Genomic DNA, 27,030 nt, shown 5'->3' on the forward strand with positions numbered 1-27,030 from the left:
CTGACTGTAGTCCGCCAGGCTCCTCTGTCCACGGAATTCTCCAGGCAAGAACACTGGAGTGGATAGGCAATCCCTTCTCCAGGGTAGTAACCTAAATGGGAAGGAAATATAAAAAAGAGGGGATATAAGAATATAGCTGATTCACTTTGCTGTACAGCAGACTGACACAACAGTGTAAAGCAACTCCGTTCCAATAAAAATTTTTAAATCAGAGAGAGAAAGATCTTATTTATAACATATTAAAACAGAAGTTGACCATGTTTTTCTGTAGAGGGCCAGTGAATATTTTAGATTTTCAAGCCATGTAATATTTCTGTTGAATATTTATTTTTGCTTTCTCTTGCAACTTTTAAAAAACATTCTTTAAAAAGTCCTAGCTCATAAGGCTGTACAAAAACTAGCCATAAGCCACAATGTACCAACCCCTGGGTTAGAAGATGAGGTCCAAGCAAGGCTAAGTGATTTTGAAGGATGAGAACTGTATCACTGACTCAGTTTCTCGATTTACCAAGGCACTTTTCACTTCAGAATGGGGAGAAAAAAGGGAGGCCAGAAGATCAGTATTCAACCCAGTCAATTCTTATACATTCCATTATAAAGTAAAGGGTAAAGAATAGCAGCCCCTTACACAGACTCCTTCATTAGAATAGTTTCAGAAGCTACTCAGCACTTATTTATTTCCTCATTCTATTTCCATGCCTTTGCATATTTCAACTTAGGCATTAATCAGTGACTGAAAATCAATGCTTTCTGCAGTCTAATTAAAAATGACTATTTCAGAGGGCCAAAACATAATGAACAGATACCTAGGGAGATTCAAGTTGACCAGGGGCTCTTTCAGTATGATCAAAGGCTTCAGCGGTTCTGCGATTTGAAATTATAAAAAATATTTTCCGTTCACTTTACGACACTTGTAAAACAGGCTTTTGAACACTCCCTGCAATTTGCAATAATCATCAAGTCACCCAAACAGATGTTGCAAACGGGATCCAGTTCATCAACCCTAGAGCACATAATGAGATGCATTTTAAATGACATTCAGATTTCACTATACAAGCAAAAATAATCTACAACTTATGACCTCCTTAATATTTTCTTTAGATATTAAAATTGCATTGAGGATTTGCTCTCAGACCATCCTTAGCATATGCAAGCCATGTGTCCTGTCAGTTGTTGGCTGGCTGACCTCTGCCTTGGTCTGGGCAATGCAAGCTTAGTGCCAGCTCCAAGAGTCTCTGGTTAAAATATTTTCAACTATGCTGATTCATGACCAGCTGTTTGGGAGCTACAAAGTGGAAACAGAAGATGGCCACCAGGGGCCAATTTAACAGCAACAAATGTTATTTTCTCTGCTGAACTAAACAAGTTGGAAACCAGAAGACTCCAGATTCCAAAAGCCGGCACCTAATTTCAAAGGTGGATTGTGGAACCACACAGCCCAGTCTACAGATAAATATATACAGGCCAATTTTGATCACAGAGACAACCAGCAAATTAGGATAGGAATGAGAGCAATGAAAGCAGCTCCCTTCTCGAATTTTGCCCCTTTTGTCCAGTTGCATAATCCCCTCTTATGAAACCCAAGACAGTCAGGAAAAAGACCTGGCCCAAGACCTACTAACAGATTAAACAGGACTGGAAAAAACTGACCAACTGCAAAAGCCAATTAATTACAAAGTGCAAACAAACAAGGGAAGTGCTTCCTTGTGTACAAAGGGCATGGCAACTTCAGTCATGATGAAGATCCAGCACCCCAAGGCTTGAAGGTATGTATTTTACATTCAGTATATCACATGATCATCATAAACTTGTAAGAGAGGAAACAGCACCCCCAATTTAGAGATGATAAACTGAAGCTGGGGAAAACATATCCAAGATCACACAAGTAAGAAAGGCAGGCTGGGGAATTCCAACTGTGTCCGTCTGAGATCAAACTTGCCCTTTCATTTCATCAGGCTTTATTTCACACAAGAAAAATAACAAAACAGAGCATAGAATAGAGAACATTCAGGAGTTACACAGACAGGTGGTATTAGTAAGCAGCAGGGCTCCAAGCTCAGGCCAGAACTCTATCATTCCATCAGAGACGGCAAGAGCAAGCCAGAATGCAAGGGCCATAGTTACAAATGACATCATACTTGGCAACAACCATCTTCCCAAAGTCAGTTCCCAACAGCCAGCACTGTCAACATGAAGCTAGAAACCAGGTACAAAGTGTGGAGAGCTGGGACTCAGTTGGCACCATGGGATTCCGGGGTGGGAGGTTGTCACCTGCCAGGAAAGGTAACCTGGACCCCATCCACCAAGAGGCTGAAGCTGTTTAAATACTGTCTGTCTTGGCTCTGCTGCTGCTGCTAAGTCGCTTCAGTCATGTCTGACTCTGTGTGACCCCATAGATGGCAGCCCACCAGGCTCCTCCGTCCCTAGGATTCTCCAGCCAAGAACACTGGAGTGGGCTGCCATTTCCTTCTCCCTTGTATGAAAGTGAAAAGTTAAAGTGAAGTAGCTCAGTCATGTCTGCCTTTTAGCGACCCCATGGACTGCAGTCTTGGCTCTGCTGCTGCTGCTAAGTCGCTCCAGTCATGTCCGACTCTGTGCGACCCCACAGACGGCAGCCCACCAGGCTCCGCCATCCCTGGGACTCTCCAGGCAAGAACACTGGAGTGGGTTGCCATTTCCTTCTCCAATGTGTGAAAGTGAAGTCGCTCAGTCTTGTCCGACTAGTAGCGACCCCATGGACTGTAGCCCACCAGTCTCCTCTGTCCATGGGATTTTCTAGGCAAGAGTACTGGAGTGGCTTGCCATTGCCTTCTCCGAGTCTTGGCTCTAGGGTAGTTCAAAAACTAAAGTCGAGCCTTCAGGGGAGAAACTCAACGTGGAGACGGAGAGGGCAAGAGTTATAAGACAGGACTGACAATTTTTTAACCTCAGGACCAGGGCAAATACAATCAACTTTCCTTTCCATTTCTTCACATCGGTGACCTTCACAGAAGGCCAAGTCTCCACAACCAAAAGAACAGGGATAATCAGGATAATAATCTAAGAAAACTTTAAAAAAAAAAAAAAAAGAGTATTTTGCCAGAATTAGATCAGAATTTTGTATTTCCAAACACCAGGCCCATCCTGACAGAGCTGGGCTCCGGGAGCCAATTCTGAGAGAACCATGGTGCCAGGCATGCCAATATTAGCAGCTGGCATTCCCCAGCCCTTGCTGCTGGCACTCTCACCTTTGTGCAGGCTATTGCCACACTTCTTACCCAAGGCACCCAATCAAACATATGAAGTCAGTCCTCGGTCGTATGAGGTGGAAAGCAATGAAGCTGGCAGCAGGGGTGGGAAACAGAAGGGAAGGTGGCCAGGAAGGTGAAATGCCCTCACTGGTGACCTTCCCCTTCTGTCCAGAAAGAAACTGCTCTACACATACACAGGTGGGGGAAAGGAAGCAGCAGGATTTCAAAATTCAAGCCCTGATTCACTAGGCTCTGACTGAGGAGAGAACCAGCTGAATGCACTGGGCTGACTACATGATTAATCAGTCCCTTTCTCTGCTCTGTGACGGAAGCCATGGTCTCAAGACTTGTAATTACATCCCAGGTGTCCTCGGGCACCTGACGGTGCTAGCCAGGCTGGGCAGAGCTTCAGATCTGGCCCTCCTGGACTGGCTGACTCTCCCACCAGGTCAAGTAATGCCACTGCTACAGATCTGAGAAGAAGCCAGTCAGGTTCAAGAGTGGGGTTGGGAGGTGAGGTCAAAGCTCCTCAGGAAGCCCCACTAACCTGATTCTCTTCAGAAGCCCAGCACCATCTCTCTCCTCCCACAAGGAGGAGAATCCCATTGGACGGAGAGGGGAACAACCAGACCCTTCCCCTCTAGCCTAAAAGGGAAACAGATGTGAACCAACAGAAAACCTTTAAAACATCTAAAATCCTATACCAATAAAGTCCAATTGCTGGATTCAATTTAGATAAATCAGCTTTCTCGGTGAGATAAATGGGCAGTTTGGAAAAGATCATTGGCTTCCGATACAAAAGATTAATTGGAAGAGGTGGTTTTGTTTTGTTTTGTTTGATCATAGAGATAAAAGAAATCTCAACAAGTTATCTGGTCAGACAGGCAGCAGTCAAAATTCATAAAGCCCTCCTAGAAAAGAAATCACATGGTTAACACCACTATCAAATAGTCTTTAAACAAGAAATGATCCTTTAGACGTAAATCTCTAAAACTCCTTTAACTTTAAACCAAATGCCTACCACTTCACTTAGTGGAAACAAAAGTTACTGTCCACAAAAAAATACCCTTACAGAAATTTTCTCACCTGTCTATTCTTCTCCAAAATAAAGACATCCCAATTAATAAACATTTCTTTAATTTTTTCATTATTTTCCTTTTTTTTCCCCCCTGAACCCTCTCCAAACTAATTATGGTGGTGGTTTAGTCGCTAAGTCGTGTCTGACTCTTGCGACCCCATGGACTGTAGCCCGCCAAGCTCCTCTGTCCATGGGATTTTCCAGGCAAGAATCCTGGAGTGGATTGCCATTTCCTTCTCCAGGGGATCTTCCCGACCCAGGAATCAAACCCAGGTCTCCTGCATTGCAGGCAGATTCTTTACCAACTGAGCTACGAGGGAAGCCCACTAATTATTCAGTTCAGTTCAGTCGCTCAGTCGTGTCCGACTCTCCGCGACCCCATGAATCACAGCACGCCAGGCCTCCCTGTCCATCACCAACTCCTGGAGTACACTCAAACTCATGTCCACAGAGTCGGTGATGCCATCCAGCCATCTCATTCTCCGTCGTCCCCTTCTCCTCCCGCCCCCAACCTTTCCCAGCATCAGAGTCTTTTCCAGTGAGTCAACTCGTCGCATGAGGTGGCCAAAGTATTGCAGTTTCAGCTTTAGCATCAGTCCCTCCAATGAACATCCAGGATTGATCTCCCTTAGGATGGACTAATTATTACTAATTATTACTCATAACTAATTATGAGGCCAGGAATAATCATTTAATTATTAGACAATACAGCTGATGATACCTTTCACCAAGTAAAAGTCGTTTTTATCTCGTATGTTTTCCACACAATGTTTTGTTTTTCTCTATTTTCCAACTAGATGTCCCAATGTAAAACAAGGAAGAATATGGAGAAAAGAGAAGCAGTTGGTGTTGGAAACTCAACAAATACCTAAGCTAATTTGCAGAGAGATTGAAAAATAATCCACTTAAATTTCAAATCAAAATGCAGTCATGTGGAAAATGGCACGTGGTTACACAACATAAACTACCAAAATTATAAAAAGCCGTTAATGTACTGCAATGACATTGCTGCTGAGCTATCTGTCACCACTTCAATTTGAAGAATTATTTCACTGTTGTGGGAGAAACTGATCTTTTGAAGACAGGCCCCTATTTGTTTAAACACCTAAGTGCTATCATAGTTAAATAAAGATGTTCATCACAGATGGACTTGCCTAAAATCATAAAATATTCTAATCCAAAACTAAACTCATGGCAAATTACTTGTCTTTAGATGACCCTGCTGCTAAGTCACATCAGTCGTGTCCAACTCTGTGCGACCCCATAGACGGCAGCCCACCAGGCTCCCCCATCCCTGGGATTCTCCAGGCAAGAACACTGGAGTGGGTTGCCATTTCCTTCTCCAATGCATGAAAGTGAAAAGTGAAAGTGAAGTTGCTCAGTTGTGTCCGACTCGTAGCGACCCCATGGACTGCAGCCTACCAGGCTCCTCCGTCCATGGGATTTTCCAGGCAAGAGTACTGGAGTGGGTCTCCAGTGCCTTCTCCGTTACATGACCCTAGTCACATGTATTAGACCGGTTTCTGTTAAGTGTGGCTGCACACTGGACTCACCTGAGGAGCTTTAAAAACTACTGGTGACTGAGCCCCACCCTCAAAGATTCAGATGTAATTGGTCTGGGGTGAAGCTCAGATACTGACAGTTTTTAGAGTTCCCCAGGTGATTCTAACATGTGGCTAAGGCAGAGAACCACTGCCTCAGGTAATTATCAATTAAAAATAATGTATCACAAGCTTACTGGGCTTCCCAAGTGGTGCTAGAGGTAAAGAACCCACCTGCCAATGCAGGAGACTTAAGAGATGCAGTTTTAATCCCTGGGTCAGGAAGATCCCCTGGAGAATCTGGCAACCCACTCCAGTATTCTTGCCTGGAGAATCCTATGGACAGAGGAGCCTGGCGGGCTACAGTCCGTGGGGCTGCATAAACAAAGTCAGACACAACTGAAGCGACTTAGCACACCCGCACAAGCTTAGTATGTGCCAAGAATTGTGAATTACTGAGTAAAAGGAGAAATGTAAGACAGACCCTGCCCTCAAGACCCCCAGCCTCAGGGAAAGACATGTAATTCAACAGCTACCATAGAGGGTGCTGAGTGCTACGACCAAGGAGCAGAAAGCAGTTAAAGAGCCTGGCGGTGGGGCACGTAACACAACCAGGCAGAGAGGGAGTGGTGTTAAAGGCAACTTCTCCCACACCGCAATCAGGCTGGGTCAGCCAGGAAGAGAGAGTATGGAAAGGTGTCTCAGGAAGAGGGACCAGAATGTGCCAAGGCTAGAGAGAAGCAGGGGAGTGCGACTCCTTCCTCAGAGCTCTGCACATGGTTCTCTACCAGTGAGGCAGAGGTGGGGTGTGACTACAAGAGGGAAATGAGGCTGGAGGGGTTTTCCAGGGTGCTGAGAGGGTAATGTGAATGGACTGAGCAATCTAAACTTCAGGCAATAGCTAGTGTGGTGGACTGCCCAACCCAAGACAGAGAGGGGGAGGGGTGATGACTGTTGCTTCTTAACTCCAGTCAATGTAAGAATAAAGGTTCAATAGTGACATATCCTCCAGATTTTCATTGCATGCCGAGAATCTGGTCCTGAGGTGAAATTTGCAGGTTTTAAAACCTAGAGAAGGAGAACTACGTCTGCAAGCCAGATACTGCCCACAGAGCTGCAGGTATGGCCCACACCTTTTCACTACATTATGGAAAACTACTTAAGGCTGTTAAGAGGGCGAGGGCAGCAGTATCCAATTTAGATTCAAGTACATCTTTAAACGTGAAATTGAACTGCAGTGTCGCAGACACTGATAAGTCCGATTGCCTAAAGCTTTCCTCCCCACAGTAATGCTAAGTCAAGGTGCCGCTGTCTTTAAATTAGGCCCCTACTTGTTCATTTTTCAAATTCAATACAGGACCTTCTTACTTTTCACCATAGAGAGGTAAAAAATCTGGTAAATATTAAGATGCAGGTAAAGACCACCCTTATTAGGACTCCAGCTAATGTAAAGTATAGTCAGATTTGAATTATACATGCAGCTGGAGTACAGAGATGGTCATCAAAAATCACAGATGATCCACCAAACTGGGCTAGGGCTCCAGGCCCTGGGCAGTGACCCTCTGGAGGTTGGGAACACAGCTGTCCAAGCAGGACAGCCTGACGAAGGGGAGTGGAAAACCCAGATGCCAGGAGAAGGTCACCCAGTCCCCAGGGAGGACTCTGGGCACCACCTCGACCTCCTTCCCAAGGTCAAGTTCCCAAATGTAAGGGAAGAGACAGATCCCTCACACAGGATGATGGGTTGTAAGGGTCAACCACGAACAGAAATTGTGCCCTCTCTCTAAGTGAGTATCCATTTAAAGTCACAAGGCAAAGCTCCATGTGTAGCAAACAGAGAGCTCATAGAAGATACTCCCAAAAATCTATACAAGGGACTTGGCTTAAATGTCCCAAAGGTATATTTGGAAGTGAGAACATTTGGATGATCTTATAGATTTTTAGGGGAAAAGAAAGTCCTAACTCAAAAACTAGGCAGTGGTAAGGAACACGTGATAGACACATGGCTTCAACTGATTCTCAAATCAAATAAATGGACAGAAGTATTGCCCAAAGAAAGACAGACTGTTTATCTAGTAAAATGCTAACTGACTTTTTTTTTCCTTCAGGTTTTAACAAAAAGAGAAAACATATCATTACCATGTCTGGTAAAATGCCTGTAGTCTCTGCATGTCATTTCTAATTTTAGATATGGAAATGGGTTTCTCTCAGGCACTCTGACTTCCAAACAGAGGTTGCCAAACTGCAAGATATTAGATTCTCTGAAGACTTGGAAATTATACAGTAACATTTATAATTCAGCAAAACCAATGGTCCTTTTTTTTTTTTTCCACAAGGAAGAGGCTATTTAAAGTTAAATTACTTTTAACAATCTACATTGAGTCTCTCAAGTATTTTTTAAAGATTAAATTACACAAACTCATAAAATAACTCTAAAGGCAGAGAAGGAAAAGTAAATTTAAATACGAAAACTCAAAATTTAATTTGAAAAATTGTTCTCCATCCACCAATTGTTGTGCATAAACAGCTAGATGAAGAAATCACAGCACTAACAACATTAGAAGAGTTTCTTTTTTCAGCAAGAAGTCACCGTAGTGAACCCACAAAGCATGTATTAGAATGTACTCTATGTGAGAATGTATCAATAACCAATATTTAAGTCCCATCTAAACACATCCAACATACAATCATATTTTTCCTGATACAGAAATAAATATTTGTGGGACATCCCTTGTGGTCCACTAGCTAAGACTCTGTGCTCCCAATGCAGGGGCCCCAGGTTTGATCCCTCGTCAGGGAACTAGATCCTACATGCTGCAATTAAAGATACTGCACACCTCAACAAAGATCAAAGATCGGAAATACCATGACTAAGACCCAGAGCAGCCAAATAAATAAAAATAAAAATAAAGTAATATTTGTGTCAATTTTTACCAGTGATTTCTTTTAAATATGACACAAGGTCTTAATTTCTAAAGTTGCTATTCAAAGAGGATGTAACCCTGGTTAAACAAATCATTAGATGCTGATATAGGGATGGTCCTTCCAAGGAGAGAGGCCTAGATTAATGACACCACACAGGAAAGAAGGAAAATGGATTATATGAGTATACAACTGCCTACTGGGGGCAGGAGGGGTGGGCATACAAACATATGACTTTCTACTGGATTAGCTTTTGAAAGCAGCCTAAATTCCCCCTTTGTGTATTTCACTCTCAAGTGTTGAATTATCCCCAGGGTTCACTTTAATGTTCCAGCTAGATCAGCTGGCCACACTGTTTCTTCCATTTTCACCTGTTGGGGCTTACTGGAAACTCTAGGAACCTTGCACTTAATCCACGAGGGAATTTAGCATGAGTGCATGCTCAGTCACTCAGTCGTGTCTGACTCTCTGTGATCCCATGGACTGTAGCCCACCAGGCTCCTCTGTCCATGGGATTCTCCAGGCAAGAATACTGGAGTGAGTAGCCATTTCCTTCTCCAGGGGATATTCCTGACCCAGGGATCGAACCCAGGTCTCCTGCGCTGCAGGTGAATTCTTTAGCATTCGAACCACCAGGGAAGCCCAAGGGAAATTCTCTTTACTAACATTCATGTTCTACCTCCAAAGGGCCTGAACCAGTGGTATGAGTGGTGAGATGTTTTAATTTTGCTTTCTTTAAACCAAAACTCTATATTTTTTCTTTAAAATATAACTTTTTAAAAATACTTTACCCCAGAAGGACTATTACTTTTGCCTAAATAAAAGTGAGATTTAAATTCAGATCTCTGTGACTTTCCAAATCCCATCCCATACCGTTACTTTCTATCACACCACACTGTCTTCTAGTGTGACTTTGCTGGGCACATTTAGAATTTACAATATAATGTTTGCAGGTGTTTATATCCATATATTGTTGTTGTTGTTGTTCAGTCACCCAGTCATGTCCGACTCTTTGCGACTCCATGGACTGCAGCACACCAGGCCTCCCAGTCCCTCACCATCTCCCAGACTTTGTCCAAATTCATGTTGATTGCATCAGAGATGCCATCCAGCCATCTCAGCAATATAAACATTTTCTTCTAAATGCTCCTGCCAGTCACTCGCTCCTCCATAAGAATACTGGGGACTGAATGAGAACAGGACTCAATAAACATTCACGCCCTTCCTAAGACTCAGTTGCCCACCTTTTAAATGAAAGAATTCTAACGCAGAGTGGATGGCTCACCTGCAGAGAATCATATCTTCCTTGTTTCTGAATTCTGGTTTATAGATTTCTAACCACTTGCTTAGATGGATGGCATACCACAGCCTAACCACACAATGACCACATCCCTCTCTCCCAGTCATACCACCAGGCATGACCACAGAGCCCAGAGAACACCTGTGAGATAAGCCAATACCTGGGACTGCACCTGGACAAACAGATTACAAAGAAACTGCTGCTGCCGCTGCTGCATCACTTCAGTCGTGTCCGACTCTGTGTGACCCCATAGACGTCAGCCCACCAGGCTCCCCCGTCCCTGGGATTCTCCAGGCAAGAACACTGGAGTGGGTTGCCATCTCCTTCTCCAATGTGTGAAAGTGAAAAGTGAAAGTGAAGTCGCTCAGTCATGTCCGACCCTTAGCGACCCCACGGACTGCAGCCTACCAGGCTCCTCCATCCATGGGATTTTCTAGGCAAGAGTACTGGAGTGGCTTGCCATTGCCTTCTCCGACAAAGAAACTATAAGGAACCAAAAAATAATTTTGAGTTTTGGCAGCTTGGACAATTAGGAACAGCAAGATACAAAAAGGGCACAAACTGACTGCCATTTCTTTTTTTTTCCCCCAATCTTCAATCTGTATTTCTATTACTTAACTGTCTCCAGAAACCGAGCATTTAATACAAAATATAAACTCATTGTTTCACTAGACAATTCCACAAGATTTCGGTGAATATTTAACATTCATTATCTTTGTAAATTCCATGTAATTATCAGCAGCTACCAAAGGTTTCCTATGTGTGATTTTTATACTTTTGCACAATCCTTCATATAAACTATGTACTGGGAGGAAATGTGATAAGAAATACCCAAAGGACAACTATTCCTCTTTCCTGAAGCAGTGAAATCAGATTACACCCTATCTCACACCCCACCACTGCCATGCAGACAGTTGCTGCTTAGTCTCAAAGTCGTGTCTGACTCTGCGACCCCATGGACTGTAGCCCGCCAGACTCCTCTTCCTCGGGATTTCCCAGGCAAGAATACTGGAGTGGGTTGCCATTTCCTCCTCCATCGACTGCCATTTCTGAGGTGCTGGTAGCAAAATCAGCATACTACACCTGATTCCCACAGACAGCACCACCAAGGGGGCTGGCAGACCACTTAAGTTACACCTTCTGCCCAACCCATGGAGCCCAGTTACTACTCCTTTAAGGGCCCCAGCAGCTCCTCTCAGGAAGCAAGCAAGGGCACCTGTTTCTAGTTCTCATTCCCTTATGCTGCTGCACAAGTCCCTATAAACCCTTATCTGAATCTCCTGCCTGGCCTCTTATCAGTTTCTATGGATTAAAGAGTCTGGGGTTGGTAATACCTGGGGTGAGTTTGGGGCCCCAGGGTAAGAGAAAATATTAACAGAGCAAACACATGAGGGCAGGTTGTGAGAGAAAAAAAAAAATACAGGTTTCCAAAACCTTATGTAACCAAAAAGACAAAGATGAGGATTTCCAATGTAAGGAATCAGTGCAGAGAAGAGGACACACATCCCAGAGGATGCCATCTAAGTAGAAGATGCTGTCTTAATTCCCAGGACAGGACATCTATGGAAGGGATGCTGGCAGAACACAATGAGACACAAAGATGTCTTCTGGGAAGAGACAAGGAAACCACTTCTGAAGTTACAGATGGGAGGGGGGCTGGAGCGTGCTTTCCCAGTGACCAAAGCAATGGATAGAAATAGCTGCAGCCCAGATTAGACAGTAGCAGCAAGTAAGAAACTGGAAGGAAAGCTAGAAATGACTATATAAGTTCAAACTATGTGTGACACAGAGCCAGTGAGAACTGAGCGGCGTGAATCTATACAATATTCGAATCTGTAGATAGGTCCCCAAGTTCTTCTTCACTATTGAGAATTAAAGTATCTCAGGCTCAGACAATGTAGGAGAGGAAAATTACAAACAGAGAAACACCCTAGAGGCAGAGGACACAGTGTGGAAAGGAAAAACAAAAAAACACTGCACATATCCCCTGAGTAAATTCAGGAGAGTACAAGTTACCTCGGCACAAAGAGCCAGATACTGCTCTGCTGAGGGCTGTACTGTGCCAAGCTTCATCACATCAACACAAGAACCTCTTGGCACATGAGTCATTTGCTGATGTACATAAAACTTAGAAAACGTCCATGGTTCTGCTTTAAACACTCCTCCTCATGTGAATGGCTGTGAACTGGCAGTCTTAAATTGGACAGTGTTCTCCATCCAGGCTGCCGAAATTAAATATTACTACTTCTCCAGCCCTGCAAGACATAAAATCCATTTACTTAAATTTTGCCTTGCTCCAAGTGCAAAATGTCCTTCAAAGCATAGGTTTTATGTTCGTATTCAGAAAGTTATTTGGCTCTAAGATGGACAAACCTCTGAGACAAAAATCACCGATATTTGAAATGATCTAGGTAGGTATGATAAATAACCTGGTAAATATTTTTGTCTTTCCTTTCAGCATTGCTAAAAGGTTAAAAAAAAGGTGCCTTGTGAATATTACTCAACATTCAATAAATCTCATCAATACCACATTGAAAAGACTTATTTGTAGGATTATGTTTTCTCAAACAAATTGTGAAAGCTGACTTCCAGCTTACACTCTCTGGACAGGCTTTATACACAGTAATAAACAGGAAATTAAAACTGAGTGCAGTTGTATTAAAAAAAAAAAAGAACATGTGAAGTAGCGCATTTAAAAATCTATTTTATCAGTTTGTTTCAAAAATTGTTTAAACTGCTAATCACTGTTCCCTACCCAAAATAAAAATACAGAAAATATGTGAACGCCATGGACTGATAAGCATACCAGATATTCCTGTTCTTAGGGTACTTTATTAACCCAAGGGAGTCCAGGTGAGGAATCAGAGGTGAAGCATCAAATAGGGTGGAAATAAAACAGGATCTCAGGTGAGTTTTAAAGATACATGGCAAAACACATATCTGGCAAGTGAAATTATCATCAGAATTGCTAAAACAAAAATGACCATGACTCCCGTTGCTTAAATATTGCATGCTATTCTTTCAGAGTAAACAGAAAAAAAACATTTTTAAAACATTCAGCAGATTTTCCCCCACAGTGGCAACAAAACACGTCTTTACACTATTTTCAGTTAAGAAAATCTACCTCAATATATTCATGTATTTTCAGAAAAGAAAAAAGTACTGGGATTTTGACAATCAGCTGAAGGTCACAAAAATTGATATAAGTAGAACACAGGTCTCTCTCTGTTTTCCCAATTCACCACACAACAGTGACCTACAGACAGGAATGTTAATGATACAATTAAAAGTTCTCTAAAATTAAAACTGTATGAAGGGAAAAGCCTCAGAAGAAATCATATTTTAATATAAAAACAGTGAAGGTGAAAAATGGTTACCTTTGAATTAAATAATATTTTGAGGTGATAATAATGAGACAACTTAAATATTTTACTTTTTAAATCAGTATACATGTTTTTTCTTTTAAAAAAACTGAAGAAAAGTGTAATAAATAATTTGAATAAATAAATGTTTACTGAGAACAAAATAGAGGTCAAGTATTGTCCTAGGCACTGAGCACACAGCAATTAACAATGAGTCCCTGACCTTAAGAGGCTTATTTTAGTGGGGGGAGACATAATACAAAAACAAAAATCTGCCAATAGATGCTGAGTGGCACTCAGAAAAATAAGCAGGGCAAAGGGGAGAGGAAATAAAGAGCAAGTCCTATTTTACATAAGACTGTCAGAGAAGGCTTTTCTGATAGGTGACATATGAATAGAGACCTGAAGGACGTGAAGAACCAGGCCTTGTGAACATCCAGTCAAGGCAAAGAGAATAACAAATGCAAAGGCCCGAGGGCTTGAACTTGGGATGCTGAGAGAAAGGGTAGGAAGAGTAAGCAGGGGGGGGTGCGGTAATGGGAGATATACTTTTGTCTATTCTGTTTATCCATAGCATTTGAAATGAATTGGTTTCAAAAGGTAAAGGGTAAAAAAAGCAGACATGATTGTAGAGACACGGACAGACCTAGAGAGTGTTGTACAGAGTGAACTAAATCAGAAAAAGAAAAGCGAATATCATATATTAACGCATATATGTGGAATCTAGCAAAATGGTACAGACGAACTTATTTGCAAAACAGAAATAGAGACACAGATGTAGAGAACCAATGTATGGATACCAAGCGGGGGTGGGAGGAACTGGAAGAATGGGATTGACACAAATACACTACTGATACTATGTATAAAATAGGTAACTAACAAGAACATACTATATAGCACAGGGAACTCAACAGGCTGTGGTGATCCAAATGGGAAGGAAATCCAGAAGGGAGGAGATATATGTACATGTATGGCGGATTCACTTTGCTGCACAGTAGACAGTAACATAATATTGCAAACCAACTATACTCCAATAAAAATTAATTTAAAAAACATAAAAATTAAAACAGTAAAACAACAGAATTTAAAAAAGAAAAGCAGGACGTGATAGTGAAAAGACAGGAAATACATTTCATTATACTCCTAAGTGACTGATAAAGGACATTATCTCACTTAACCCATTCCTATTATTAAAGGTGTTGTTACAGATGAAGCACAGGGAAGTTATGAGACAGACAGCGAGCAGCAGAACCTAACTTAAATGCAGAGCCTTCCAACTCTAAAGTTGAAGTCCTTAATCATTATGCTTCTCTGTTTCCCTTAGACAAAAAGCTATAAAGGGGAGAATCTTCAAACTAACTGAGGTCCTACAAAGAGAAAAGCAAAATTACACAGCTGATACCCATGGGATACTTCTGTGTGTATTCTTGTCACGGTTTCTTATTTTTCAGATCACCCAAAACAAGGCACTTAATATGCTAACCGAGGTAAAAGATACCTTCAGAAACTAAGGATGACGGATGAATTGAGAATCAAAGTAACAGAGATGCAGCCCAAAAATACCTGTCACAGAGTCTAGGTAGCTCTTTCCTCCCCTTTCCCAGGCCCCAACTCTACCTCCAGCCGCTTGGCAGATAAAACCTCTGAGAGGGTGAAATATGGGAAGTTAGAAATATGGAAAAATTGGAAAGAGAGTTAGAAATACAGAAATCCAAAAGGAAAAGGTGATGGAGGCAAGAGATGCTTGCCGCTTTTCTTTTGCTTTACTCCATTTTTACATAAGGGCACCCATGGAAACACCATAAAACTTTATCTACAACATACATAAGATATTCAAAGAAAGTAGTAGAAATTCATTCCCTTAAATGTTTCCAGGCCAGCATTTCCTCGGCTCTCAGCTTTGAATTATGAGAAGGCTGAGAGGGGGAAGTCTTTGGCTGCTTGTTTGTTCCCTCATTAAAAAGAAAGTATTCCCTCTCTCTGTTCTAAATTCAGATTTGGGAGAAAGTAGTAAAGGGATTTCCCTGAGACCGACCTCCACCAGAACTTTCTCTAGGGAAATAACTAGTTGAAATCACTAGCATGGGTTAGCAAAGCCACTGTGAGATCTAAGAGCTGCAGACAAAAGCTGCTTGGAAAGCCCTGTGAGGCTCTGCAAAGAGGTAAGTGCAGGAAACTGTGCAGTTTTCCTAAAAGTAAAATAATAGCAAGAATACAATTAAGTAGTGACTGATGGTAGTTTAAATTCACTTGAGGAAATGTACTTGCAAATATGATTTGGATTACTTTAAAACTGTTCAACATTGTGTCAAAATAAATTTGCTACACACAGTTATTCATTAGTACTTCATCTTCAAAACCAAACCCAGAAACACCATGTACTATGTATATGTGTGCTTGGTCATGTCGGACTCTGTGCAACCCCACAGACTGTAGCCTGCCAGGCTCCTCTTGTCCATGGAATTTTCCAGACAAGAATACCGGAGTGGGTTGCCATTTCCTACTCCAAGGGATATTCCCAAACAGGGATTGAACCCACATCCCTTGAATTGGCAGGCAGATTCTTTACCTCTAGTGCCATCTGGGAAGCCCAAAAAAGTGATGAGCACAAACAACATCTCTCATTTTGTAGGTAGAGAAAAGGGAACTGACTGGTGGTGATACATGACACTCCCAAGTTGCCCATCATGGTCAAAAGTGGGGTCTGAAGGCTTTAGTGCTAACCTTAAAGCAGTCATTCTCACCTAAGGGCAATTCTGCTCCCCAAAGGATATTTGGCAATGTACAAAAACAGTTTTGTTTGCACGACATGGGGTAGGAGGGTTGAGCTGAAGCCAGGGATGCTGCTAAACATCCTACAATGCACAAGACAGTCTCCACAGAAATAAAGGATTATCCAGCCCCAAATGTCAATAGAGTCCAAGTTGAAAAATCCTGGTCTAAACTAGAAAAGGGGAGTATCTATCGTTTGAGGTGGTAGGGGAGGAGGGGGAGAAAAGATGAAGTTGGTAAAATTACTGGGAAAAAAAATATTTACTGATGGATCAGAATTTTGCAGGAAAGGTATGGCAATACACTACACAGTCTGCTATCCAGGTGGTACTTTCCCATCTTTCAGTCCATAAGTAATATTTCTCCCTAGAAGTGCTATGCCCTGCAAGGTAGGTGAGGTCCACCAACTACAGCAGAAACAGCTTTTCTTTTCAGTCAGACATGAACCCAGTCAAGACAACCAAGTCTAATCTCCCAGGTTCAGCCATTGCCTCAAATTAGATCATTTTACCATCATCCCATGGGTTTCTTCTTTCCATAAAGTGAAAATAACACTCTTGCTCTTGGAGACTGTTATTTGGATTAATCAGCCCATTAAGAACATCATATTTATAACAAAGACGAGAGGAGCTAAGTGTTTTTAGATGTTACAAATGATGCTGCTTGGAGCACTTGAAGGAAAAAATAGTAAAAAGATGCAAATCAAACTACAAGGTGAATAACATTTTTTCCTATCCCTAGACCAAATGCTTTTCAGTGAATATTCCTACTTAAAATGTCTTATGATTTGCATATGGCTGGAAGCTAGAGTTTTAACACCATCGGAGAGCTGTTTGCAGAAGGACATCAGTCACAGTAGGGTTCTTAAATCCCTCAGCCAACTCGGAATGCCCTCTTTCCCACTCTGCAACTATCAGATTTAATACACTGTTCTTCTTTTCTCTAAGCAGTTCTACAAGTAATCTGACACGGCAGACCACAGAACCTGAACATATATAAAACATTAAGGCAATCCACCCATTAATCAAAAGTTGAATCTTCCCAGATAAAGACAATAGCAAAAATCTCCAAAATTCAACACCTATGGAATTCTTGCATGGAAGAATTAAATTTCATGGAAACAAATGCAGAGGAGCGGGATTTGCCACCGCAAAATGTGTCTCTTTGGTGTATTAATTAGTTTAAGATGATTCTTTTCTAAGAAACAGCAGACATGAGGAAAACTCTGAAAATGAAGTAGGAGTTACCCTGTTCTTAAAAATATTTATGTTTGAAAGGAAAATCTCCATCTGTAAGGGTGTCTTCCTCAATGTACCAAGAAGAGAAAGATGGCTAACTCTCTAGAAATTTATCAGTAGGAAGAGCAACAGCTTCCATCTGCATAATACCCTTGCCTGTGTTTACCGTGCTCTTTCTGGTAATTTCTCATAACTGATTCTCCCCACCCTCAACATCTTCTTTTGGCCATTTTGGTGAGTTACTCAGTTCTTCTGTGTCTCTCCCAAGTTATCCATGTTATTCAACTTTGTTTAATTTTCTCCTATTAATCTGTCTCATGTCAATGTAATTTTAGTTCAACCAGAAGAACCTAGCAAGATAGAGGAAAATTTCCTCCTCCCAAACATAAACGTGCACAACACTTTACTCAGCTGAAACTAACATGAACACAACATTACAAAGGAAAGAAGCAGCTCTTTTCCTATCACAAAAACCCATTAGAAAGCTGTGGAAGGGAGACAGGGGAGGTGGGGATGACAACTTTTTATCTGGCAGGGGCTTCCTTGGTGGCGCAGTGGTAAAGAATCTGCTCACCACTGCAGGAGATGCAACAGACACAGGTTCAATCACTGCATCAGGAAGATCCCCTGGAGTAAGAAAAGGCAACCCACTCCAGTATTCTTGCCTGAAAAATCCCGTGGACAGAGGAACCTGGCAGACTACAGTCCATGAGGCTGCAGAGAGTCACACACAATTGAGCACACACACACACTACTCACTACACCATTCCATTCCGTTCCGTCGCTCAGTCGTGTCCGACTCTTTGCGACCCCGTGGACTGTAGCCTACCAGGCTTCTCCGTCCATGGGATTCTCCAGGCAAGAATACTGGAATGGGTTACCATTTCCTTCTCCAGGGGATCTTCCCGACCCAGGGATAGAACCCAGGTCTCCCGCATTGGAGGCAGACGCTTTAACCTCTGAGCCACCAGGGAGGTTACCTCATATCCCCCATAAGACAGCCTAAGGCAGAAACCTGCAAATGTAGCACTTGAATCATCAAAATCCCTCTTTCCAACAGTGAACTCTTCATCTATCAACATCTAACACTATGACCCCTCCAAGTTTGCTTATTTTAAGAAAAATCCCATTCAGCTCTCAGGATTCCACTTTTTGAACATTTGAAAAAATTAACAGATTCTTAAAGACTTACAGATTTCAAATCTTGAGCTTCCCCTCATGGCTCAGGAGTAAAGAATCCACCTGCCAGTGGAGAGATGGGTTCGATCCCTGGTCCGGGAAGATACCATTAGCCTGCAAAGCAACTAAGTCCCTCTGACACAACTATTGAGCCTGTGCTCTAGAGACTGGGAGCCACAGCTACTGAGACCACATGCTGCAACCACTGAAGCCCGAGAGCCCATGCTCCACAAGAGAAGCCCATGCACTGTAACTGATGAGTAATCCCTGCTCACTACAAGTAGAGAAAAGCCCATGCAGCAGTGAAGACCCAGCACAGCCAAAAACAAACAAATGACATTATTTTTTTAATTTCAAATCTTTTCTATCAAAAATACCTTTATCCTACTCCATACTCAAGGTGACAGAGCATACTCCTCACTCCGTAAGTGTGAGCTGCACATAGTAACTGCTTTCCAAAGACTACAGTAGGAAAGTGGGGGCTAGTAACTCTACAGTGGAGAAAACTGATAAAACTATCTCACCTGATGATTAAGGTCAGGATCAATAGTCATAAGTCATATTGGTCATGGACCCTTGATATGATGGTGTAAAGAAATATTGCCTGCCTTTCCAATTCTATGAGGATCAAAGCATTAGCCACTACAGTTGCCCACCAACAGCGCACCCTGAGGGGAATATGGGATGGAGAAATATAAGAAGCATTCTGTGCTTTGGATATACCAGTGCCTAGATACTTAAGACATATAAGGAAAAATTTCAGTGACCCAGATTCTTGCATCTTCCCATACATAGAAAAGCACTAAAGTCACTGAATTGAGATACCTGTTCTTTGTGATTAGCAGTAATATTTTGATGTCCAACTACATGTGTGTATATGTGTTTGTGTGTGTGTTTGGCAAAAAAAAATTATATATACCCTGGCTCCTCCTGACTCCTTTGGAGCAGTTCCTCAGAGCTATCTGAGAGGCTGTCTACTGGACTAGAGTCCTCTCTAAGGTCCCTGAATAAAACTTAACTCACAACTTTTATATTGTGCATTTTTGCCTGCAGTTTTGGCAACCACGATGGAACCTAGAGCAGACATCTCTCCTTAACCTGAACTCTACAAGGATCCAGAGTCTTGGTAACAGCAAGGGCCACTTGTGTCTTTCCACCTCTTCAGTGAGTCCAGATGATTGGGTGAATCTCTCCTGGGTCTTGGATCTCCCATTATTAGCTGATAATCCTAAATTCTATTTGGTGGGAGATAAAAAATTACCTGACTCCTCAGTTGAGAGACATTGAGGAAAATATATTCAATTGAAAGACACCAGGGAAAAATGCCTCAGTTGAAACATTAGATTAACTAGTATTAATTAGGTTAGCAAGGGAATAGGAAGAAGCTGGGAGGAAAGTCAAGTGACTTTTTCTCAAGAAGGTGAAAATTTTAAAAGGACTTGTCCCAGAAAGATGAAAATCTTCACATGCTTATTAAGAAACAGGATAAATAAAACAGATGTTGATGGGATTAGCACAAAGGTTTTAATACAGTATTACTTAGGATTGGATCAAAGGAACGGCCTATTGGTCCTAATATTAAAGGGCCCCAAACAAGCCCACTCCTTTTACTCAATTTAAAATAAATAAATAAGGCTAAAAGAAAACTACACCAAGATACCTGACCAGCAATTGATTGGTGCCATTAATCAAGGTACAGATTGACCAAAGGGCCTGGGTACCTTGTCTCAACCCTTCACTGGGCACTCCAGGACTTTTTATATAAATAAATAAAATGGCAGGGAATAAAAGGAAAGTCTCTGGGACTCTGTAAGACCAAGACTTGCTGATGGGATCCCAATGTAAGATAAAGTTAATAATATAAAAATTGATAGACTTGAGATAAAAACTTATTAAAAACTGGGGTATTTGAACAGGCTTTATGTAAGATGATTACATCTTTTACCTAATTATATTGTGGGACAGACATTACATCTCACTGAAGAATGCTTCCTCTGCATGGTATTATAAGACAGGGCATATAAATGCCCCTCAGACAATATTAATTAGACATACTAAAAGAAACTAATAGGGTTATCTAAGCCCACATAACATGGAGTTAAAACTGGGGTCTAATATTCAGAGTATAATAAGAGCAATAATGGAGATTTTGTTTTTTTTAACCCCCAGGGTAAACTGGTCTGAATTTGACTTGCACACACAGATAGAGAGCCTGTGTTGAACACCTTACACAAACTTTTGAAAGCAAGATATACTGAACCCTATGGTTCTAGAACATAAAAATCTTTTGATATCCAGTTTGGTTGGAAATCTTCTCACTGATAAAAAGAAACAAAAAATTTTAAATGGGGTAAGGCAAATCAATCTTTTGATATCATCTGGGCAATAATCCAGTTCTTTGGAGAACTAAAAACTGTTTTTATCTTGCAAGTATCTACAAATCAGAAATGTAAATACCGCCCACAATGACCTGACACTGAGCTCAATCAGGTAGAACCTAAAACCAAAAAAAAAAGTAGAGGATAAGAGGCCTTTTTAAACTCAAACTGTTAAAGAGGCTCCCTCACACAAATTCTAATCCACAGCCTCCTTAAGGATTTATCAAGGACAAACACAAATCTTAAGTCTCTTCTGCAAACAATATAAAGCCTTAGTCATACGAACAAATAAATTTAACTTATTACAATCATTATTTAAAAACTAGTAAGTTTTGTATTAAAATACCTGATTCATGACTAAGTTTTAAAATGAAGCTATGCAGTCTGCGGTTATGTCTGTTTATATGTTTATGTGTCCATTAGAGATATGTCTCTAGCTCCCAATGGTACTCTCAAAATTAATTTGTAAAAGAGCTCTATTTAATTGACTTAAAAGTAAGTGCTTATACTTGAAGGAAGTATTGAAATTATTATATGCCATTTCAATTTGCACTACTCAAAATAAGTACAGCTGGTCCTTGCCTAATCACACATTTGAGACTATCCAAACTGTTTATTCTTTTAAGATCTAATTTAATTTCTATCTGCCAAATAAAGAATAATTCAACAACTGTTTAAAACAAAACACTAAGTGCTTATAAATCAAATATTTCTAAATGTAATAGAGACTAACCCAAATGAATTTTGAGTTCATGTGATGTAGGGAATATTCAATGTGTGCGTGCATGCTCAGTCACTCAGTCATGTCTGACTCTTTATGACCCGATGGAATGTAGCCATCCAGGCTCCTCTGTCCGTGGAACTTCTCAGACAAGAATACTGAAGTGGGTGCCATTTCCTCCTCCACAAGATCTTCTTGATCCAGGAATCGAACCCACATCTCCTGCACTGGCATGCAGGTTCATTACCACTGAGCCACCTGGGAAACTCACAGAATATTCAATATTGAAGTTTAAAATTTGTTGGTTAAATTAATACAGACATACCTTTTATTGTACTTAGGTTTACTAAAAGTCAAATAAGTCATATTATCTCTGTTATAAAACTTAGCAAGAAAAATGGCTTGGGATGAATGTTGACTTAGTCAAGTGTCTCATGAAATTTTCATGAGTGATTAAATAATTGTTGGAAACAAGTGAATTATGTAAATATAAATGGGGTAAGCACTTTTAGGTGAACTCTTTAAGAATTATCTTTTATGGTAAGCCTACTTAAAAATAATTTCTCCAGAGTTTTGGTAACTTGAAACTTTAGAAATTTGCTAAGTTAAATGAAGGAAGTTTATTAAGTACCTAGATCATTTCCAAATAAAACAAAATACTGAAACATTAATTAGGGATCAGAGGCTTCCTTTTAGAAACTAAAGATATTTAAGACAATAAATATATTTGGTGCCACACTGAAAATTTTTCTGATAAAAACACATGTTCTTAGAAATCATAAATATTTACCAATCTACAAAATGCTAATATAAAAGTTCATAATTGAGTCTCACTTTTCATTAGAAATTAAGGCTTTTTAAAGGTTAAGAATTCTAATTAAAATATGTAATTAAAACTACTAAGTGAATAAGGAAAACATCTTTGTACATAAGAAACAAAAAAGTACAAGGAAAAGAAATGCAGTTTGTTAAGAGAAGAAAGTAATTTTGCCCTGGAGGAAAAAAAAGAGGGGGGGGTGGAATACAGGGCAAAATCTGAATAAAAAAGGAAGTTATGAAAGGTTTTTGGGAAGAGAACTCTGAGAAGAATTTCATGCACAGTCAGAACTCACTAAGAATGGAACAAAACTTAACTGAATAAATAAACTTTAATACTAAAAGTAAGCTAACACAAACTTGAGTTTGGTTTTCTTTGTGTGTTTTCTTGGAATATTAATCTGCTTCTGATAACAAAAAAAAAAATCTTTACCTTTTAAAAAGTTACTCTCCCTTTTAAGTGATGTTAATACTTTCTGTATTTGCCTTTAAAATATTTTATTGTCACCTTGGTTAAGTAAATAAACAATGTTTCACCATGACCTATCATCCTATTTCACCAAGTATTTTAAAACCTTTTGATATCTTTAACAAACTTGCCCAAAGTCAAATTCTAAATGAAGTTCTTTGGACCTCAAGCTAACTCTGGGATGCTTCAGAGGACTAATTAATAAACTAATTAGTTTATTTGGTATGTTAAATACCATGGGAAACACTGTCCAAATAGTGGTAATAAATCTTCTTGGGTTATACTCTATGTGTAAATGTCATTAGTATAGATATTGTAGAAATCATATGGAATTCCTAAAAATCTGGGGTGTCATGTATATTCTGGAATAATTTTTTAATTGATATTTTCTTTTTTTTAATTTATTTATTTTAATTGGAGGCTAATTACTTTACAATATTGTAGTAGTTTTTGCCATACATTGACATGAATCAGCCATGGGTTTACATGTGTTCCCCTTCCTTAAACCCCCACCCACCTCCCTCCCCCTCCCATCCCTCTGGGTCATCCCAGTACACCAGCCTTGAGCACCCTGTCTCATGCATTGAACCTGGACTGACAATCTATTTCACATATGATAATATACATGTTTCAATGCTATTCTTTCAGATTATCCCACCCTCGCCTTCTCCCACAGAGTCTAAAAGACTGTTCTATACATCTGTGTCTCTTTTGCTGTCTCACATATAGGGTCATCGTTACCATCTTTCTAAATTCCATATATATGCGTTAGTATACTGTATTGGTGTTTTTCTTTCTAGCTTACTTCACTCTGTATAATAGGCTCCAGTTTCATCCACCTCATTAGAACTGATTCAAATACATTCTTTTTAATGGCTGGTATAATCTTATCAGTCATAGTCCTAGTTATTATCTTAAAATGTTGTACATCATAGAAATAACCAAATTTCTTTGTCAATTGCATTTTAAGCAGATCTTTAATCATGCTATTTTTTAAAAGTAATAATCTTTTATTTACTGTTTATGTTATTTTATAATTACCATTGTATTAATTCAACCATGCCATTTTAAGTCTTTTGTCATATATACTGTCATTATATATATAGTCATTATTTTCTCTGATTTTACAAAATGAAGATCTTTAAGATTGAAGATCTTCAAGAAGATTTGTTAAAAAAGCTTTTCAACAAATATATATTTCTGATGACTTTTAGATCATATCATTGAACTGGGTGAAAAATTACAAAACTCTATTGGAAAATCTACTCACTTCATTCAGATCAACAAGCGTTCATTATATGGGACTGAATGAACTGGTAAATAAGATTTATAATTTTTATGAATTTTGTTTCAAATATTACTGACTTTTAATCCTTGTTTCCCAGAAAACCTATTCTCTTATGCTATGACCTACAGTAAGTTGGTATGGTATAGCTTTGTAAACAAATATGAAACATTTATTATTTTCTCTCTAACCTGAACCCTCCAGAATTTGGCTTCTCCAGCTGGCTCCCCTCTGAACTTCATGGCTGAGATTCAGACTGCAGCTATTTATACTAATAACTGTTTAACTGATTCTCTCTTTATTGTTTTCAAACTACTTATGCTTTCTCTTTCTGCAGTGCTGCTACCTTATTAAGGTTAGTGTATATATTACATATATCCTATCTGTTTTATAAGACTGTCCTCTTTTGTATTACCCAATGGGTAACCAGACCTCTGACAATATTAATGATCATTTGAGGCAATCATCACACATATAAGTATATAAAATTAATTGCAGTTGTGCAACTCTAGATATGGGAATAAGCAACAAGGGCAAAAATTACCCTGGATCATACCATACTGGTAAAACAGATGATCCAGAGAATTTTAGGTTATTAAGAGGGCCTAATCCAGACACTTCTCTGGTGGCTCAGAGGTTAAAGCGTCTGCCTACAAGGTGGGAGACCTGGGTTCGATCCCTTGGTTGGGAAGATCCCCTGGATAAGGAAATGGCAACCCACTCCAGTATTCTTGCCTGGAGAATCCCATGGACAGAGGAGCCTGGGGGGCTACAGTCCACAGGGTCACAAAGAGTCGGACACGACTGTGCGACTTAACTAACTAACTAATCCAGACACAGCACATGACTGGCCCATCACTGAAATACTCGCCTGACTAAGAATAAGCGTTTCCAGAAGCACAGGACAAATTGGTCATGAAACGCCTCCCAGATTTTGGTAGAATTTATGACTAACAGGTACTTTACAGAAAAAAATGGTTGCCTGCCATTCCAGTTCTACAAGGATCATGCCATTAGCCAATTTGAATGATCCCAGATTCTTGCATCTTCCCACAGGTAGAAAAAGCACTAAAATCATTAACCTGAGATGTCTGTTCTTTGTGATTAGCAGTAATGTTTTGATGATCTCTGACTACACCTTTCCTTCTAGCAAAAAGAAAGAAAGAAAATTCATTCTGGCTCCTCCCTTACCTCTTCAAAGCAATTCCTCAGAGTTATCTGTGAGGCTGTCTCCCAGGCTAGAGTCCTTAGTAATGTCCCAAAATAAAACTTGATTCACAACCCTTACACTGTGCATTTTTCCTTTAATTGAGGTTGAGAATAGCACCTTACCTCCGTGGTCTTCTTCCCAAAAACACCATAACCCCAAGTTAATCTGAGAAAAACATCTGATGAACCCAGACAGAGGGACATTCAGAGTTTTCCTGGTTGGTCATCATATATCAATGTGTCCGGAGGCTGATATATCCCATGGCCATGGAAGCTTCACATCTGGGGCACTCCCAGACTTCACCCTAGTGACCCACTTTTCTTCATTGGCCACTCCTGATCTGCATCCTTTACAATAAAACTGTAATCACAAGTATAGCAGTCTTCTAAGTTCTGAGAACAGAACTTCTAATATTAGAACAGCAGTCCCCAACCTTTTTGGCACCAGGGACCAATTTCATGGAAGATGATTCTTCCACAAACAGGGTAGGGGAGTGGTATTGGGATGATTCAAGCTCATTACATTTAGTGTGCACTTTATTTACATTATTATTACATCAGCTCCATCTAAGATCATCAGGCATTAGATCATCAAGACCCCTGTCTAGATAGTTACTGAACCTGATGAGGTAGTGGAAACCCCTTAATTTTAGCTAGTTGGTCAGAAACACAGATGGTCTGGAAACCTCAAAGCTTGCAGCTGGTGTCCGAAATGAGAAGTCTGTGAAAGTCATGTTTGACTCTTTGCAACCCCATGGACTGTAGCCTGCCAAGTTCCTCTGTCCATGGAATTCTCCAGGCAAGAATGGTGGAGTGAGTAGCCATTTCCATCTCCAGTGGATCTTCCTGACCCAGGGATCAAACCCAAGTCTCCTGCACTGCAGGAAGATTCCTCACCATCTGAGCCACCAAGGAAGCCCTATAGCCTGTGGAGAACTATTAATAATAGCAGAAACTGGATGTGGATTATATGGAAATTCTCTCTGTAACTCTTCCACAAATCTAAAACCATTCTTAAAAGTTTACTTTTAAAAATATACCTTTATCCTAATTCTAAGCTACCATCAAATATAAGTGATATTCAGTATAAATTTGTTACCTAAGTGGTCATACTGTTTATATCATGCCACAATATCCCAAGAATAACCATAAACTAAATGGCACTAAGAAAAATAATTAAAAGTTAATTATATGAGCATATTACTTTAATCACCTCTCATTAGCTAACACAAAAATTAGTTATGTATAATGGGCCTCACTTTGATTTTTAATCTACTTGCTTCATTACATTAAGATAAGGCTCTCATTCTGATTCTCCTCAAAGGATAATGTATACTACCCAGGTACATGCTGAGATCAGACTATCAGCACAGTAGTTCTGCCATGAAAATTAACATATATCCACATATCTGAGATTAGAAGAAATTGCAAACTCCCCTCACAGCAAACTCCAAATGCTGATCTGTCAGTTAAGTCCCTCAGTTGTGTCTGATTTTTTGTGACCCCATGGACTGAAGCACACCAGGCTTC

General features: G+C 40.3%; 1 protein-coding gene across 1 annotated transcript in view; it reads right to left on the minus strand.

The window, feature by feature from the left end:
• Positions 1-27,030, minus strand: part of PPM1L (protein phosphatase, Mg2+/Mn2+ dependent 1L) — a 337,315-nt gene that overhangs the window by 272,861 nt on the left and 37,424 nt on the right. The gene's annotated exons all lie outside the window — the stretch shown is intronic.

This window comes from Moschus berezovskii, chromosome 1 (genome assembly GCF_049115385.1).
Source record: "Moschus berezovskii isolate FMDL1 chromosome 1, NW_MosBer_1.0, whole genome shotgun sequence".
Taxonomy (NCBI): Eukaryota; Metazoa; Chordata; class Mammalia; order Artiodactyla; family Moschidae; genus Moschus; species Moschus berezovskii.